Here is an 18,151-nt window from a genome sequence, read left to right as displayed (position 1 = left end):
AGTGTTTCCCCTGTTGATTACATGCAGGATGCCACTCTGTTGTGCTGTGTAGTCTTAGTAAAATCATTTTAGATATTTTGAACTTAATTTTCCATATTTAATTAATTTTTGACATTAGCACAAAATTCACTGCTAAAGTTTCAAATATTTTAAGCAAACATTTAGCAATGGCATGTGAATACTAAAAAAACTTACAGGTACAAATCCCAAATATAAGCATCTTTTTACAGTTATTATTTTAAAAAAGTTCAAAGAGGAGGGAAAAAAGTGAGTGATATTTAAATACACTAGTGTCGCGGGTTCGGTTTGTAACCGGGCGGAAACACCAATTTAGTGTAGTGGTTTGGTCCAAAATACTCATTACTGGTTATCTGCTGTGAGATAAGAATTAGGAGAAATGCAAAGCAGGCACCAAGCTTGAAAGAATATAAAGCAGTTTATTAACAGACCTAAAAGAGGGAAAAAAAAATTATACCACCTTCAGAACTCTCCTCCTCCCCCCACCTTCCTCCCTTCTCCCACTGACAATGTAAAAAGACAACCCTTAAGATATTCAGTCTGTTTACCACTTCCATAATAACCTTGTTTAGTCCATTTAGAAAGAGAAGTCTCTTCTTGCTCGTGCTATGAAAACATTATCACAATGAGACAGCCGCCCACTTCCAAATATTGTTCAGTCCATTTAGGAAGAGGAGTCTCTCTGCCTGCGTGTGAGTCCTTTCCCCCGACTTGCAGCTTTTCCCGCAACTGCTTTCGAGGGTCCACTCTTGAAGTTTTTTGGGGTACAATTTTAAGGTTGAGCCGTTCAGAAACAAAAACAGAGGCCCTTCTCCTTCCCTGGGAGCAAAGGGTCTTCATCATCTTCATCTTTAGGACTATCTCTGGGAGCATCTCTAGGGACTGAGGTTTTCTCCTTTCCCGTTTGGAGCAAAAGTCCTCATCTGGTTCATCTCTCCCTGTCCAAACTTCTCATGAAATTACAGCTGCGTCAGCATCTGCCTATCTCAGCGCAGGTGCTTTTGCTTATGAGTTGAACACTCCACCGCCCATATCTTCATGAAATTACAACAGGATACTCTGATATATCATAGCTTCACAACAGAATTTCAGCTTTAAGCATCTCCTCTCTCTCTTCCCTCAGGTTTTCAGCTCTTCACAGCAATAAAAGGGTTAATCTCACCTCGGCCTTGCAGCTTTGCAGCTGGAATGTTGAATTTTTCTTATCGAAGTGGAGAGGGGGGAGAGCCGAGCCGCTCCGGCTGCCCACGGCAAGGCAGTGGGGGGGGGTTCCACGGCTGGAACAGGTCCATCGACCCCAGGATGGCCGTGGCCCGGCCCGGCCTGGCCCAAGCAGGGCCTGGCCGGGCCCGCTGGCCCCCACTCGGGGCCCGCAGCCACCTGTCCCAGTGCCGGAAACAAGAGAGAGCTTGGAGGGGGAGTTTGCCTATTCTTAAATGTGGATCACAGAGGTGGTCACAACTTTAAGTGGCTTAGAGAATTGTCCATATTCAAACTGGCCAGCTGATAGGTTCTATCAGTTCCCAGAGGAAACTGTAAGCACCCCTTAGCAAGGACATTCCTTCTGGGACTATGCTTGCTAACCTATGACAACTAGCAACCATCTTTCTTCATTAATCATCCCACTGACCACAGTGGCTGAATGAAGGCAAAGGTTTAGTTCTCTTCTACTGATATTAAATTGGGGTATGCAAGCAATAAGGAATCATCAGTTACTGAAGTGCCCAAAAACAGGGTGCTCCAGCTGAACAGCACCTCCTAGGGAGGCAAAGGGACGCACACCTGGAGAGAAAGAGGAGAGATTAATTGTACACCTGGTCACTGTATTGAAACTCGTGAATACCCAGACCAGCTTAGACACTGGGCTGTTTGCTGCTTTCTTCCTTTAGAGCAGACACATCAGCTGTGGTAACCTGCAAGATGGCTTCCCCTCTGCTTCTGCATAGGAGTTAGTCTTGTTGAAGTCCAACATTTCCAACAAAAACTCCAACCAAACCAAAAAAAAAAAATTCTGCCTAACATCTGAAAGGAAAGATTTCTGAAAAAAAAAATTTACTACAGTGATTAGCCAAAGGGCTGGGGAGAGTGTGCTGGTAGATTTGAAATGAGAATTATTGGATGACATTCGCATGGCTTTCTTGAAAATAAAGAGCAGATTAAGCATCTCTATCAGAGAAGCATTACAACCTAAGTGGAGATAATACCGTGAAAAACTGCTCATAGATATAAGTGCTGCTTTAGCTGTTGCTCTCTTCTTTTTCTTTTAAGGGGTTATGTAATGTAATACACAACTTTATTCAGGATGAAATGTTGTGTCATGCTCATATATGACTTAAACAGAGACACAATCCCTTTCAGGAAAACCTTGTCAGCAACTAGTGAAGTTCCCTGCATTGAAGCACATATAATTGCATTAAAAGGGAAAACAGAGATCCAGCTTACAAAGGAAATTTTCTGACCTGATGACTGTCCAAGCAAAAATTGATGAGGGAGCAGGTTGCTCTGGAAATGAGCATGTCCTCACAATGACTGCCAGTTGGTGAATTGCTCACAGGAAGTTTTAACATGGGAGAGGCTGGCAGCTGGTCATCAGCGGGCAAAGGATGGCTTCAGGAGGAGGAGGCACATGGCACCACATCACTTCAACGGTACAGCACACCAGAGGCCATTAGCCACCTCTGCTCTTGTCACAATAGAGATGGCAAGCCAGCAGGCATAAAATGTCCTCTTCTCACACACCACCATTTCTAGTGGTGGTGGTGATGGTTTGACTGCTGGCAATGAAGCACTCCTGACTTCATCACTGGCCTCAGAAACCCCTTGATAAATGGCACTGCAAAATCCAGTTCCCTTTCACATCAGTCAGGATTTACCTTGGCAAGATTTGGATCCTTGGTGTGTTTTCATTATCAACCTTATTGGCATAGCAGTGGAAAAAGAGAACAACAGGAAGCAGAGCAACCATGCATAAAGCAAGCACAACAAAATGCAGTTGAAAGAGATTGAGGTGAATTTCCCACCTATTTCCAGTTTCTTTTCTCTTTTTCTCAGTGCTAACTAGGACAGAAATGTTCAGTTTGATAAAATTTCCAACATGAAAATGCACACACCCTTAGGATTCTTAATAGGGCTGAGTGGACATTAACACAAGTGAAGAAAAAATTGTAAGTTGTTCTTGTACCTGATGTGCCTTAAAATCTCAGGGAAACAATTAAAATGCACACATAAAAGAAACCACAGTAATTTATTTTTAAATCTTTATTTTTAAGTGAGCTTCTAAAACAAATCAGGACAACCTCACCCTGGTAATGTCACAGATGCCCTGCATCATGTACCCAGCTAGATCATATCTATTTGATTTGAAGCATGGGCAAAAGAAGCTCCTATCTGCTCACCTGTTACCATGGAGCTGCTGTAACCAAGTCCTTTACAGCTTCTACTGCAAAGCCTGAGATTTCCAGCACTTAAGTTCTTATTCTGTGCTTTTATGGGGACAATACCACAAACTGCAAAACACAGCTTTATTTCTGGATTGCTAACAAGAGCTTCCAGATTCTAGAAGAGTGAACAAGATTAACTAGGTGATCAAGTCGAAGTGGGAGTATGGGAGGGTAAAATGAACACAGGAAAAATATGGGTGGAAACACCAGGAAAGAGAAGTGTCTGATTCCCTACCAGGCTCAAAATCCAAGTGTAATTTGAACAACAGCAAAACCAGGCATTCTTCATTCTCATTCTTGCAGATGTGCCAGAAGGTAACAAGGTGTCTATACAGGACAACCCTTGGAGGAATCCTGAAGTACTGGCTACAGACAGAGCCAGGCTTTCAAGACGCATTGGCAATGCATTCTATTGTAAGTAACTCAAGCAATGCTGCTTCCCAGCATTGTAATCAAAGGGCCATTCTTTTATCTCAACATAAAAAAAAAAAAAGCGCTAGTCTTTCCTTATAAGATCTCCCTAGTTTTGAGCATCAAAAAGTCACTTTATTTCTACTGCTCTCAAATAAAACTCAAACTCAACATTGTCAATTTAATTTTGTCAAAATGGTAATTGAGCCCAAGATAGGCTGTTTAATACTTCAATGGAGATCCATATTGCAGCACTGGGTATTGCAGAAGTTGTTTCCAAACTGTGGGCAATAATCAGAGTACTAAAAATAAATGGAGAGATGGACTTCTAATGCTCCAGGACTGCTGCACTGATGGCAAATGGGAATTAAAAAAGTAATCCTCTTTCTCATTTCATTGGAACTGGAAGTGAGATAATGCATCTGGCCTGTAGATTAATGAGAAATAGGGCAACAAAAATGCTGAATTCATTTTGGGACTTACAGATAGCTAAATAAATTTCTAAATTAGTTAGTTTACCACAAAATGGAATCTCTCACTTTAGTGAAATGGAACACAAGGGAAGAAATTTATCTGGGAGGAAATTCAGTGTAAGCTCTTGAACTCAGTAAAAGCTTCTGGAAAAAAATAGTTGAAACTAACTTCTAAAGCTACTAGTTTAAAATACATTTTAAAAAAAAATATATGTCTGCTTTGTTTCCCAAAAAGTGCAGAGCATAACAGGCCAAATTCATGTTGGTAACTGGCTCACACCATGGATTAATATGGTTATGTTAAATTGGTTATGTTGCCAACTTAAATGAGATGATCCACACAGCCAAGGCTCTGAACCAGTAGCTTGACAAAAAAACGAAAATAAAATTTTCTTTAGAAATTTTAACCCTGAACTAATATAGAGTCATAATACAAACTTTCTGGTAAGAGTGCTAGTACCCATCTATTTTGTATGGTAATTCCAAAAAAGATTATTTTGTTTATAGGATATCAGCCTAATTGCATTTTTGACCAAGTATCATCCCAGAAAAATCATTGCTGTACCTTGAAGCTCTGTGTGGCAGTTTTCCTCCCTATACATCAGCTCCAGTAATGCAGGTCACATAAGGCTGAATGCTGATGTCAGATGTCTGGGCAGGCGTGTTGTTTTCCTTTTCAGCCTTGAGTAATACCTGTGCATTTTGATTGCCCTCGATGGATTTGCTCACATCTAGCACTCCTCCAGGAGCTGGGCTGCAGGAAACAATCTGCTGATGAGGTGTGAGCAGGGCTACATTCCAGATTACTCACTTTTACTGCCTTGATAAATTGTGCTGCCTGGAGCTAAGCGATAATTACAAACCCATCCTACTTAACCACATATATTACATAGATGAGCTAAACATGGAACCAAACCCACTGAATAAGAAGGGGTCATTTTCATACAAGGCCTTATTATGACCTAGCCTTACTTAAAACAATAGAAGTGACAGGAAAAGCATTATACACTGTTATTAAGATTTTCAGACAAGCAGAAGTAGCTGGTATGTCCTGATGATCTGATTCATGAAATGAACCATTTAAGTCTATAAAGTCTAACAAACGTGTAGAACTCTAACTTCTCCTTTTTTATCTGTTCACTTTTATTGTAAGTGAACAGTTCAGGCTGAGCATTTCATGGTGATTCTACATTGCAGTTCTCAGGTGGCTAAAGTCTAAAAATCTTCGGACATATGGTTTAGGTATGTTGTATATAAAGCTACAGCACCCAAAGAAAGGCAGTCTTGATTGTTACAGTAATGGAATGCAGGATAACAGTAATTTAACGTGAGAATTTTTCCCAGTTCACTAAATAACAATAACAAAATAATATTCTCTGTAAAGAGCAGCGGTTTCCCTGTTATCTTACAAGGTTTTTAATATGTCTGCTTTATTTTTATGCTTTCCTTCATGCTGTTTTCAGAATTCTATATAAACATCAGGGCAATGTAAAACAGCGTATCATTCTTAACCTTCAATTTCAGAGGAAGATGGAGATTTCATGTCATGGCCACTATAAAATGATGATTCATTGAAATTCAATCATATGTATGTTGTAATACTGATTTTTTTTTTATAGCTTTCTTCAGGCGTCTGCTAGAAGATTTATAGCGCGTGCTATACTATTTTCCAGTCCTTCAACGTTCTAATGTTAAAAACTTTCTGACCTTTAAAAAGCCAAATTTGAGGAGCTTATCGACACTTTGTCATTTCAGCTCATCATTGTTCCCATACTCATCACTATTCTTCTTCTGGAAATACCTACACAAGTGTGAAAATGGTAGCCAAGGTTATTTTACTTCTGAATCTCCTTCTCACATATATTTATAACTCTTCCAGAACGTCAGGGAATTTTCTTCACACTATACTGTTGTTCCTTTCTTCTCCCTCAGGTGCTCCACACATTCATACATCTTGATGTAGGCTGGGAAGTCCAGGAGGTGCAGTCAGTCCCCTATTGTACAGAAAGCAAAACCAGAATGTGCAGATAACAATCTGAAATGTGCACACACTTCTCTCAGGGAGCCTTGCTTATAGCCTGCCAGATTATATGCTGCTATTGCACTCCAATTAACGTGATTGCTGATAGCACAGGTACAGCTTGGTAAAAATGTCTGTTGCAGCCAAATGCTTGATGATTTAACATGAAGTTAAGAAGTGTGCTCATCTCAGAAGAAGAAAACAAAACAAATCAAATCAGAGTGATGTTCAAGCTAGCCATTCCTCATCTTTAGTATCCCCTGAGCAACAATCTAAAGCAGACAGACAAATGTAGGCAACATCATATCATATTCTCCCTAACAAAATGGTCTCTCAAAGGGCAACTCCTTACAGCTGAGTCACGGGGTCAAATCTCATTGAGCTATGGATTGCATATTACCTATGACCTCTGATTAAGGCTGGTGATTTAGATATAAATAAACCACAAAACTTTTCAGTTTTAGTTACACTTAAGGGCTGCTGCTTTCCTCACGCTATTTCACTTGATAAACAGACCCACCAAAATCAAACTTATATATGCACACAAGTGCATGTTATTAGTAGAGTTTCATTCTTACTTACAGCCTTTGCACAGGGGATAGGCTTGCTGGGTAGAGTATCCTTGAGCCATCTTATGGTCCTTTTTATATTTTATAATTTCTGCTGCTATCATCAGTTAGGCGTATGACACAAGAGCTCCTTTCTAATTAGTCTTCTCTGATCTGCCTGATGATATTTGTTTCAGTCAACGGCTTTCTTTAAAATTGCTATGGTGTAACATCACTCATGTTAACTTACACATGACTGTTTAAACTTCCATTTATTAACAATTTATTATTTACACACTGAGATATAACAAAGCTGGCATCTTTAGTTAGGCTGCATGTTGTTTAAGCAGCTGTACTGCAGTCACTTGAAACTTGATAAACATAAGAAAATTTTGGATTATGTAGCTTTGAAGGTGTGTTTTGGGGGCAATGAGGGAGCTCCCATACCTCCTCATGGGATAGAGCTCCCTAACTCTATAAACTGCTGTGTGAGTGATTTTGCAGCAGCCTTATGGGCACTTTATTACCACAGCAATTTTTTCACTTCACTCAACCTGCTATACGTGCTGACTGCATCATCCTGGCAGAAACAATCCCAGGTAGCTTAAGGCATCTAAGTGATTCAACAGCAGTAACAATTCGGTGTGCTATGGAGCAGAGCGGTTCTTGTCCTTATCCTCTGAGAGGGAGCAAAACCACAGCCAATTACAAAGCCCCCTTTTGTCCACTTGTCTATGGCATCTTCAATGGCCAGAGAGGGGATGAGGAAAGACTGCAGGTCACACACAGTGGGGAAAGTCCAGTGCTACACTACAGCTGAAAATCCTCTATCAAGAAGGATTTCCTTGGACTATGGAGTCCTACAGATATATCACTCAGAGGTTAGTAGAGCCTCATGAGGCCTGGAGTTTGGGATCCATCAGTGTCTTCTGCTTAAAAGGTTGTGGCAAAAGTGGTGACTTGCTAGAAGCATGGAGTTCACTACAGTGCACAGATGCTGGTTTCTCGCTATTCTTTTCCTTCTAATTCGTTATCATTTCACATCACCTTACTGCGTTAGTATCCAGCTACTTCTCTTTATGTTATATAAGCTTGTAAGGCAAATTCTCAGATCTTAAGTCATCTGCAACTGTGTTGAATTGCTTCTGTCATCCATAAGTTTTTAAATAATTCATGCCTTTCTGCATTTAGCTACATCCTTTCTCCACCTCATACAGCATCATTTTCACCTTTTTTGTCTGACTTAGAGTAATATAATGCAGGACATTTAAAATAATTTACATTGATTTATTTTCTTCAGCAATATATTCTTTCTGCTTCAACAGGCAGCAGAAGTGTTCCTTTTGTTATTAAAGCAGAACTTGCCTTTGGCACTGTTATGAACAACTGAAGAAAAAGCTTTTTTTGTCCTTGTTCTTTTTTACTCCTTGCCCTCAACAGTTATATTAAGAGACTGCAGATAGATATCAATTCAGTGTCTACATGTTTCTGAATAAGCAGAGTGAAAGAGGACAAAAAGGCATATTTATCATCTTCTTTTTGCAGAAGGCAAAGAGGGAGTTGTCTTTGTTTTAAGAAGAATAAGGATTTTCTCAAAGGTTATCCTTTCCTTTTGTCACTGCTGATAGCACAATGAACATGGTGGTTTCTACCCTGGAGAGCCACATATAGCTGATAAATACAGTCAGATGACAGGAAAAACTACATTTAGGGGCCATTACTGATCTGGGAGATTTCCATGCAATTCCCTGATTATCCACCTGTTTCCTCATCTATGATCCTGAGAAAATCCCTATGCCCTGACCCCCAAGGGGGTTTTAGGACAAAGAAATGCTATGAATGTAGCAGCATCTTAACTCGGAGCTTGCTTTAGGAAAGGGGGTTAAGCAGCCCATGTGAAATATCCAACTTGTCCATAGTGCCTTCCTGCATATATGTTGGGGCTCAACACCTTGATCCATAGTAGTCGTGGAAGTAAGGCTTAAACCTCCCACTCATGAAGCTGAGAAGAGGAGCCTGTCTGAAAGACTCCATTTTGGCAGTACTCCTAATGCAGTTCTGGGCAGACATCAAATGGCAAAAAGAAACTTAGTTCAATCCTCTCATCTTCCTCACGTACATAACAACCTTTAACCTTTATTTGCTTTCTCCAGCCCATAACTTTGCTAAATTCTGTTTCTTCTTGCTGTCTTTGTCCAGTAACAATTTTGCCAATGCATTCCAACTGATATCAAAGTGAAAAATTCTTTTGTTTGAAAACAAGCCATTAAAATGCAGTAGATCTGTAATTTCTTAAGGCAAAATTCTCTTTAGCAGACAGAGGTCTTAAAGGTGACCTACAAAGCAAAAGATCCATTTTCCATTCTTTAATGCTGCTGAATAAAGAGCATTCAAGACTTTATTTTTCAAAGTAATAAGACTGGTTTTTTATCCATTGTTTTCCTTTTGGGTTAGAAATGCTAGATCCTCATTTTGTTCTCTGGGCTGCAGTAAACCTTGGCATCTTGTGAAGCCAAATAAAAGCTTCACAGCCCCACTGTTTATTGGCTGGCTAGCTCACCCAGGGACATGCCTTTATTTCAATGCATCAGTTCTTTAGTTAGTAGTACCAACTATGATTCCTTTCAGGCAGAATTTGATAAGAACCCAGACCTACCACATGGGTAAAAGAGATTCAATTTCTTAAAGTTACAGAGAAAGTGCTGGACCCCCATTTAAATCCTGCTTGTGAAAGCTCCAGGTGACTGAATGAAGCTTTACTGGAATGAGCCCAGGAGCTGCTTTTGAGTCACTGTTGTCAGCTCTGCCCAAATTCTTCAATGTTCAGAAAGACATTCTTTTTTGCTTGTGTCTTGGGTACAGTAATCAAACCTAAATAACGATTAGCTATTATTTTCTTGCTGTTAATGGGATTCAACACTCTCTCCTCTGCTGATTTCAAAACATGTACCCCTGGGTGAAAATCACAATGCTGGCAAACGCACTAGTGCAACTCTCTTGAAAATAAATATCCATAAACAGATTGAAAAATCATGAACATGTTTTTGATGTCAGTGTGTTCTTAGTAAATAAGAATATTCAAATATGAGATTTAGCATTAAATAAATCAGTCATCCTAACAGACAAGGGGTTTTTTTTTAATCTTAATGATTTGTCTTCTGCTGGCAATGTAGAAATCACAGCCATATAGATAAAGAGGGAGTAGCCTATGCAGATAAATCTCTCTAAACTGAGTGCTTCATAGCACTAAACACAACTAAAATTGTGGGCTGCATGTTTTCTCCAACACATTTGAATTCTCTGTGTACATGACAAATTTGAAGTGGACGATTAGATAACTTAAAGGTTTGACAGCAAAGAAAATGAAATGTTCCTCCCAGGATTTTTACAGGCAGTATAACACACAGGTCTCAGCAGCAAGCTCACAAGTGAAAGAGGTCCTCGAGGTCGTATGCTTCAGTGAGATAAAGTACTGTTCCTTCTGGTGCTGCAGATGTAATCACATAAAAGTTTAATCCTTTTGCTTGATTTTTCAAATGACTAAAGACTGAACTTTAGCATTTCATGATATTGCAAAAACATGAATGTGCCTTAAATTAATTTCCTTTCCCTGTTAGTGAAGAAAGGTTAGGACCTGTACACCCTAAGGTACTACATCAGATTATTTTAAAACAGAAGAAAAAGCTCATTTGTGAGTGAAAAACTACCTGCCTGCTCAAGAGTTAGAAGATTCAACTATCTTAAACTGATATTTAATGCTGGAGCTGTCAAAAATTCATCATGTGCTTTGAAGTCAGTTTCAGTGTCCACATTGATCCCACCACCCAAACCACAAACTCCTGTGCCCTCTTGAGATATAAAAATCCGAGAACTGCCTATGCTACTTAACAGACAGAAGACACCCTTTGGAGAGGTGCTAACACTAATCCAACTCCATCCTAGAAGGACAGTGTTTTTACATTTTTTAATCTCAACCTGTAAATTTTCCAGGCCATGTACCAAGTTGTGATTCGAAGGCTGAGCTGCAAAAAAAGATAAGAATCTCACCATAACATTTATGGAGCATGGAGAGTTTTATTGTTCTTAGGAGAGCTATTTTTCTCAACAAAAACTGATATATTTCATGGAGAAAGAAAATTGACAAACACTGCCAGCAATATATATGTTAGGATATGTTATATTCTATGGTGGATTTCCTTCAGGAACACATATGCCCAAATTAATGCAATATTGAGAAACAATTCATCAAGGATATGGAAACACATCTGTTCCTTTGGATGGAGTAACAGTGACCTTTCTGTCTTGACTGGGTAGAATTATGTTAATTGCAAAAACTGCTTAATTTCATATAAATTCCTAATAATTTAAGAATTTATTCCTGTAGATTTTCAAAACCTTTCACAAAAAATAAATCCTTAAGCTTATAATTTCATGATAAGCATGTATTAGCATGTATTTTCCTTTCCTTCATTGTGCTTATATGACTAGGATTTTGTGAACTTAAATGTTTTTTCCCTTGTTATTCTAAGAAAAACATCCATTTAGAAAAGCAAGTGTCAACACAAGGCTTGAATTGTTTTCTCTAAATTAAATTCTTCAGAATTTTAGCTCTCTTAGAGTACTTTCTTATCAAGATGTTTACATATCTGATAAATTTTATACTCTCAAGTAAACCAGTGATAACTGCAAGTACAATACTAGCAGTTTATTTAAAGTACATCTTTTGCTTTTATTATTTAGCAATACATGAAAGCAGTGAATCTGAAAATGTACTAACCCTACATTAATCAAATAATGTAATTCCTAACATCTTTTTAATGCTTTCAGTTTTCACAAAAAGTAACACAAAGAGAGAACAAACTACATTGCCCATATCAGTATCTGTACATATCATCTAAAGAATACTGGTAAATAGTGCAGTTCAAAAAATATTTGTAATAATTTAGCAAACAGATTTAACACATTGATATCCTACTTGTCATTATCCATCATTCCAAATATAGAAAATACTAAATAAAATTAAACAAAACAAAAAACCAACCCAAAAAAAAAAAAAAAAGAGTGAAGTAGCCATCAAACCCAAGCTGTAATGAAACCAAAAGACTGGCAGTGTGTTTTGATGTTTTAGGCAATTGCAGCTCCCTGAATTGTATAAGGCATGAGGGCTGCAAGCCAAGCAGCTTCAACCACCTGTGAAAAGCAGTAATCTCCCTGGAAGCTCGGTCTTGAATTTCTTGCTATTAAAATAGAAATTAATTTCCCCTGTTTCCTGTTTCTCTCACCTGAGGTACTGTCTATTGGCTGTAGAACAAAATCAACTAAAAATCCAAGACAAGGGTGGAGGAATGGAGGTTTCCCCCTCTCAGTACACTTACTCCACTTTGTAGAGGTTTCCTACACAAAAATTATTCCTTTCTCAGCATTTATCAACACTAAGGTTGGTCTATTTGGCTGTCGTTTGAATTGGTTCAAACTATTTAGAAAGCACTTTTTGTCAGTTAGTACATTTATTTTGCTGGTGAATCGATTCTTCTTTCATCAGCTCCACATTTTCTTCCCGTCCTTCTCCTGTCCCCAAGCATTTCACGCAAGCATGGTGTGCCAAATTTCTGTGTTCTGATTGGGCTCATAAACTGCCCAAGAAAGTCAGTGGGATCCAAAAAAATATCAACACAGCAATTAAGTTGTTGTTTTATGGTCTTCAGCACAGGCTGTGTTTCCATAAAAAGCAAAAAAAAAACCATGCAGCACAGAAGGGAACATATAAAGAACAAGAACAGTAGCAGCAGATGTTTTTGTTTTAGATCACTGTAAATAAAAGGAACATTCTACTGACTTGCCAGATTACTTTTGTAATTTCGGTACTTACCAAACTTAATGCTATAAAAATAACTTAAACCATTAGTTCAATTGAACAATTTGTTTACACACAACAACATTTATCATTACCACATTGTATTTCTCAAATAAAATTGTTAATACCTACTGCAAAATCCTTTTTTCCCATAACTGCTTCTCCAGAAGATGTGGCTGTTCCCAGTTTATATGCTCTGCTTTAGAATATAGGTGACTGGGGTGTTGTAACTGAGGATGAGAGCAATTAAGTGATGCTTGCTGGCTTCTTTCTATGTACAGGTGTCACAAGGCAAAGACATCACAACAGGCATTAGCTGTCCACTGGCTCTCAGCCTTGGCAGAGGCTGTGTACTGGTAGCTTGGTTTACAGCCTCTCCCTGGCGGAGCAGGACAGAATTGCTCATGACCAAACCCATGGCAGCTGATGCATTATGAGGGTACATCAAAAGCAGATCTGTTGCTTTGCTGGGCAGATAAACTACACAGAAACTCTTGGAGAGACGCAGTGATTTTCCAGTCCTAGTCAAGCCCTGGAGAGATCAGCTTTCTAGGAACTAGGGGATGCATGAGACAGCAACCCCATGTCAGCAGACGATACACCCCACCAAGATGCAAACTGTTGCTTTCCATCAGCAAAGCAAGGTTTTCTTCAAGACAGGGAGAGAGTACAGAAAGATGCCAGTCAAGGCTGCATAACCAAAGTTCTTAGGAGACCCACAGTCCATGAGGCACTTTTGACTCTAATCATTCATTTCACCACACTGCTGGAGAGATGCACAAGAACATTTTGCGTCTTTTGTCCCTTGCACTGTTGTTATTTCCTGATCCAGAGTTAGGGTCCATTATATTTAAGGCTGACATCAACTATATGGACAATAGTCATTCATGAAAACAAGAATCACTTCAAGTTATACATTTAATATGAACCAATGTCACAAACCAAAACATTTTTCAATAAAATCTGTTATAAATATAAATAAGATGCAATTGAATTCATAGGTTTGTGTAAAAGATCTACACAAGAAAAAGAATCAGTTAATTTGCAAGAATAACAATATGAAATATGACAGGAATAAGCTGAAAGACAGCCATTAGCTTCCAGAAAAAGGTAGCTTTCCCATCAGAATGCTGTCCTGGGTCAGTAAGACAGCATGAGATTTCTCTCTGAGCTGTGTTAATTTGCTGTGAACGAAAGCTTAGCCTCAACTAATATGCACACACGTCAAACAGATAGGTCAGTAGCAAGGCCAGATGCACCAGCTGGTTTTAAAAAGCCAAAGTTTGTACTATCAAGCTGCAGGGCAGATTCCCAGCAGGACACATATCAGACCATAACACCACGAAAAAGAAAACTTCTAGCTTTTTTCTGTTAAATTAAAGGTGGAGGCAGAAAGGTTTCTATTATTAAGTTATTTTTCTCTAGTTCTCTGAGTGTCAATGAGTTCAATAAACTTCAAGAGAGACAAGACAGGAAATACACTACAGATCAGATTTTCAGCAGGAGAAGTCAGTATTACCCTTTTTAACTACGTGATTCTGCTGGTTTATACCAGGATCACATCTGAGTTTGAGCAAAGGTAAAAACCCTTGAGATTCTCAATTAGAATAGCCTGTGAGGCTCTTTCCTCACCACCTACTCCTATTTGGTTTTCTTTCTTTCACCACAAAGCTAAATTTTAGATTTGAAGTCAACCATGGCTTAAAATCGGTTGCTAAAGCAGTGCTCTGCCCTGAGGCACTACTCTGCCCTCTCCTTGCAGGTAGAGCTCTCTAGATAGTGGAAGAGGAAGGGCTTTTTCAAACTTTGTCACTTCTGTTTGCTGAGGAGAGATGAGATGTTCTTCAACCAAAGCAATAAAGATTATTAGCAGAAATATTGTTGTTTGTTTAAAATAAATGGGTTTAAGCCAGCCTGCAGCCCTGCTGGGACAGTTCCATGTCCTGAATTAATTGAGCACATAGTTACATGCCCAAATTGAAGATTATTTTTATCATCAAGGACAAATGTATAATTCCATTATATAGCTTATCATTTGAGAAGATGACACAAACGTTGGATCTTTCATTTAGACACAGAGGTTTATGTACAAATAACTTGAAAATTATCAATTGAACAGGAAAATTGCATTATTTTAAAGCTGCGTTCTTTCAGTTACGTTGTTCTGTGCTCTGAAATAAACATAAAAGCTACTGTATAATATTCTAAGTTTGAGATCATATTTCAGATTTCAGTTGCTTTTATTCATGATCAAGTAGGCACTGGTGTATAAAGTTTCACTTTCAGAGAAAGGAAATTTTATTCACTAAACAGCAGGCAAAGCTTTTCAATTTCCCTCTTGCGATTTATGATAATCATGGGTCAAATATCAAAGTAACTTCTAATAACCATATTTTTTTTTTTATAATGACTGAGCTTTTAATTTTTTGAAACTTGTATATCTGTTTCAGTTCACACATCACCTTTATCAGAATATGATATATATATACTTTAATAAGAAAAAGGGTTGAGTAAATACACTCTCTCCAGCAGTCCAGATGCCATTATGCTTATGGTGAACAGGTAGTCCAGTCTGCTTGAAGGAATTGGGTATTTACAAGAGAAATAAACATAAATGACAATTTCCTTGGGAAAAGAAGGGTATTTTCAAAAGGTTTGTACACTTATGAATAACTTATTAACTTTGGCATAACACCTATTTAGATGGGTATGACATACACAGGGATTCCTTCATACCGTTTATCAGTGACATTGCTGCGCTTGGATCTGAGATCTTAGCACCTACTGAACAACAGATAGGAGCTAAAATTCCTCTTCACATGTGAAGCTCTCTGGGAAATACAATCAGGTATTGTGTAGCCAACATGTGACTTTTTAAGTAATTTAGTTAATTTTATCTGCATTGCATCCTATTTATTATTGCTGTCGTGTTTCTGTTGACATAAAAGACACAACCAGCTATTTTGCATGAAAGTCACAATTCTTTCTCTTAGAGTGAGTTGTGATAATATGAATGAGGATTCAGAAACTGCCACGCTGCTTTGAAAGTTTGCTAAGGATGTGCTTCTGGGACAGTACTAGATGTGGCGAAGAAGAAAATAACATTAAAGTGAATGAATGGGAAAAACTTGCTTTTTGCTTCATGACTAAAGTTTTTGAAAATATTTCCTACTTCTTGGTGAAAACCAAACGTCAACATAAAATAACATGTATCTTCTTCTGAAGTCAGTAAGTACTGAGAGTTTCTTGCAAATATTGACAGAGGCTACATTTTTTTGTCTGTTCTGTGGGATTGAAAATAGCGTTACTTGGAAGACAGAAAGCACTCTCTAAAACCCAAGATGGAATTAAATGATGATAAACTCATTGCTGCAAAATTGAGCCTTACTCCATAAGCAGCCTCACTCTTTCAAATGCTTGTTTGCAAGGTGAGGTACAACTGAGCAGGAGTGATGATTTCAGAACCTGTGCTGCTCAGATTGCTCATCAGTACCTATTTGGAGAGTCACTCTCAATTTGAAAATTTAAGTGATTCCTTGCCTACCTATGAAGTGTTCGTTTTCATAGCAGTCAACAGCTGAAACTTCTGAACCAAAAGAATTTGTGTGAGTAGATTCATGGAATGATTGAAACGAAACAAAACCAAGCAAAACAAAACAAAACAAACAAACCAACCAAACGAACAAAGAAACAAACAAAAACAAACAAAAAAAACCACCAAAGAGGGAAAGGTCAGTGGCACTTACTTACATTTCTCTCATTCATTTTTTTCTCAATTATCTTGAAAGAATAGCAGAGGTTTAGAATTTCTCTCCAACCCACTAAATGCTGGAAAGATAAGCAAAAAAAATATGTACAACCACACATGCACTGGAAATCTTGAATTTAAATCTCTAATGCATCAGATCTCTGCCTATATCATGATTAGATGAGACTGATAAAGTTTAATGTGTCTTGTGTGCTTAAACTGTAAAACACTGGAGAAGCAACATATGCTTTATCATCAGAGGCATGTTCTTCTCCAAAAGAAAGACTTGGGCAGTCAAATGTTTTAGATATCTAACTTGATTCCAGTTTTCTCACTAATAAAATGAGAATTTAAAACATATAGTCTTATAATAGTGACCTGTCTTAAGGGCAGATCCAGACAGAGGATTAAGAATACTATTCAAAATGCAATACAAGGAATTTACAGCAGCCTGACTGTACTGAATCTTCTTCTGTTTTTCAGAATGTTCATACTAACTACACTTTACTACAGAAAATAAATAATGCATCATCCTCTTCCTGTAAAAAAATTTAATAAACACTGCTCAGTTCATGGGAAGAACCATTATTTGGGTTTGTTACCAGAAGACATTACAAGGCTATGCTGCTAAGTCCCTTTCTAAAGTCACAGGCCTAAAAATAATTAGAAAGAAATCAGAAAACTCACCATTCTCAGTATTTCCCATTGACTTGCACTGGATGGATCATTTTCAGTCCCATTCTGGTGTCTCTACCTTTTCTCCTAAACTGTAGGAGACAGCTTCCCACTTAGCTCACAGTTCTGGATTCTTCCCCAGGAAATGAGTTGAAGAAATGCTCTCTGATGTAGCCAGGTAGAAGATTTAAGAGAAGAGATGAGAGTGAGGCGTGGAGAGGACCATAACTGTTTGGTTGCTGCTAACTCTTGCTATTTGTTTTAGTATGAAAATGAAGCCTGAGGAGAAAAAAGATTAGAGTAACGTACATATTTTAGTGGATAGAACAGAAATACATGTTTGAATGGCAGGTAACCAAACCAAAGAGAGGAATTATGAGAAAGGCATACCACTAACTATAAAATAGAAGAAAATTGCTTGTTTCCACATATTCCAATGTTCCACCTGAAATGGCCAAGATTTTAACTTTTCATCTGGAGAGAGAAAGGATATATAGTCCTGTAAAAGTGCTTGTTAAAAGTCAAAGTTACTTACAGGTCAAATTCCCAAGCAAAGAGTAAATCAACAGAGTTAAAGAGGAAATGGCAACATTTCCATTGAGAGAGAGAGGAAAAGAAAATGAAATTGCTTTACTAGCTTGATAGACACATTAAGTGTGTTGGAAATAGCAAGAAAGTCTGTTGCAGGGCTTTTTAGTCACTTCTATGGACACCTTCTTGGGACTTCAGGGTCAAGGGTCAAGATATATTGATTTCTGTTATGCTGAAGAAGAGATTTTAAGTATTTCTTTTTCCTTTGGCTTAAGTAGTAGAAGTGACCATATCACAGAAGGAAGAAAGTTTTTCTTAAAGTGAAGTCTCTGAATTGTGCTGCAAGGATTATCATTAAAATTCAGAAAATTAATAAAGCTTGTGTTCAAAAAATATTTGAGGACTAAAATTCTGATTAAATTAGTCAAGGATC

At 38.1% G+C, this 18,151-nt stretch overlaps 1 long non-coding RNA gene across 1 annotated transcript in view; it reads right to left on the bottom strand.

Annotated features, from left to right (window-relative positions):
• Positions 1 to 16,449: 16,449 nt before the first annotated feature.
• Positions 16,450 to 18,151, bottom strand: part of LOC116440675 — a 33,223-nt gene continuing 31,521 nt past the window's right edge. Inside the window, exons 2-3 of the long non-coding RNA XR_004238727.1 lie at positions 17,200 to 17,466; positions 16,450 to 16,592 (exon numbers count right to left, since the gene is read on the bottom strand). This is a non-coding gene — a long non-coding RNA (uncharacterized LOC116440675). The remainder of the gene's footprint in view (positions 16,593 to 17,199; positions 17,467 to 18,151) is intronic.

This window comes from Corvus moneduloides, chromosome 1 (genome assembly GCF_009650955.1).
Source record: "Corvus moneduloides isolate bCorMon1 chromosome 1, bCorMon1.pri, whole genome shotgun sequence".
NCBI lineage: Eukaryota > Metazoa > Chordata > Aves > Passeriformes > Corvidae > Corvus > Corvus moneduloides.
The sequence above is the reverse complement of the archived record's forward strand: the minus strand, read 5'-3'. Positions and strand labels throughout refer to the sequence as shown.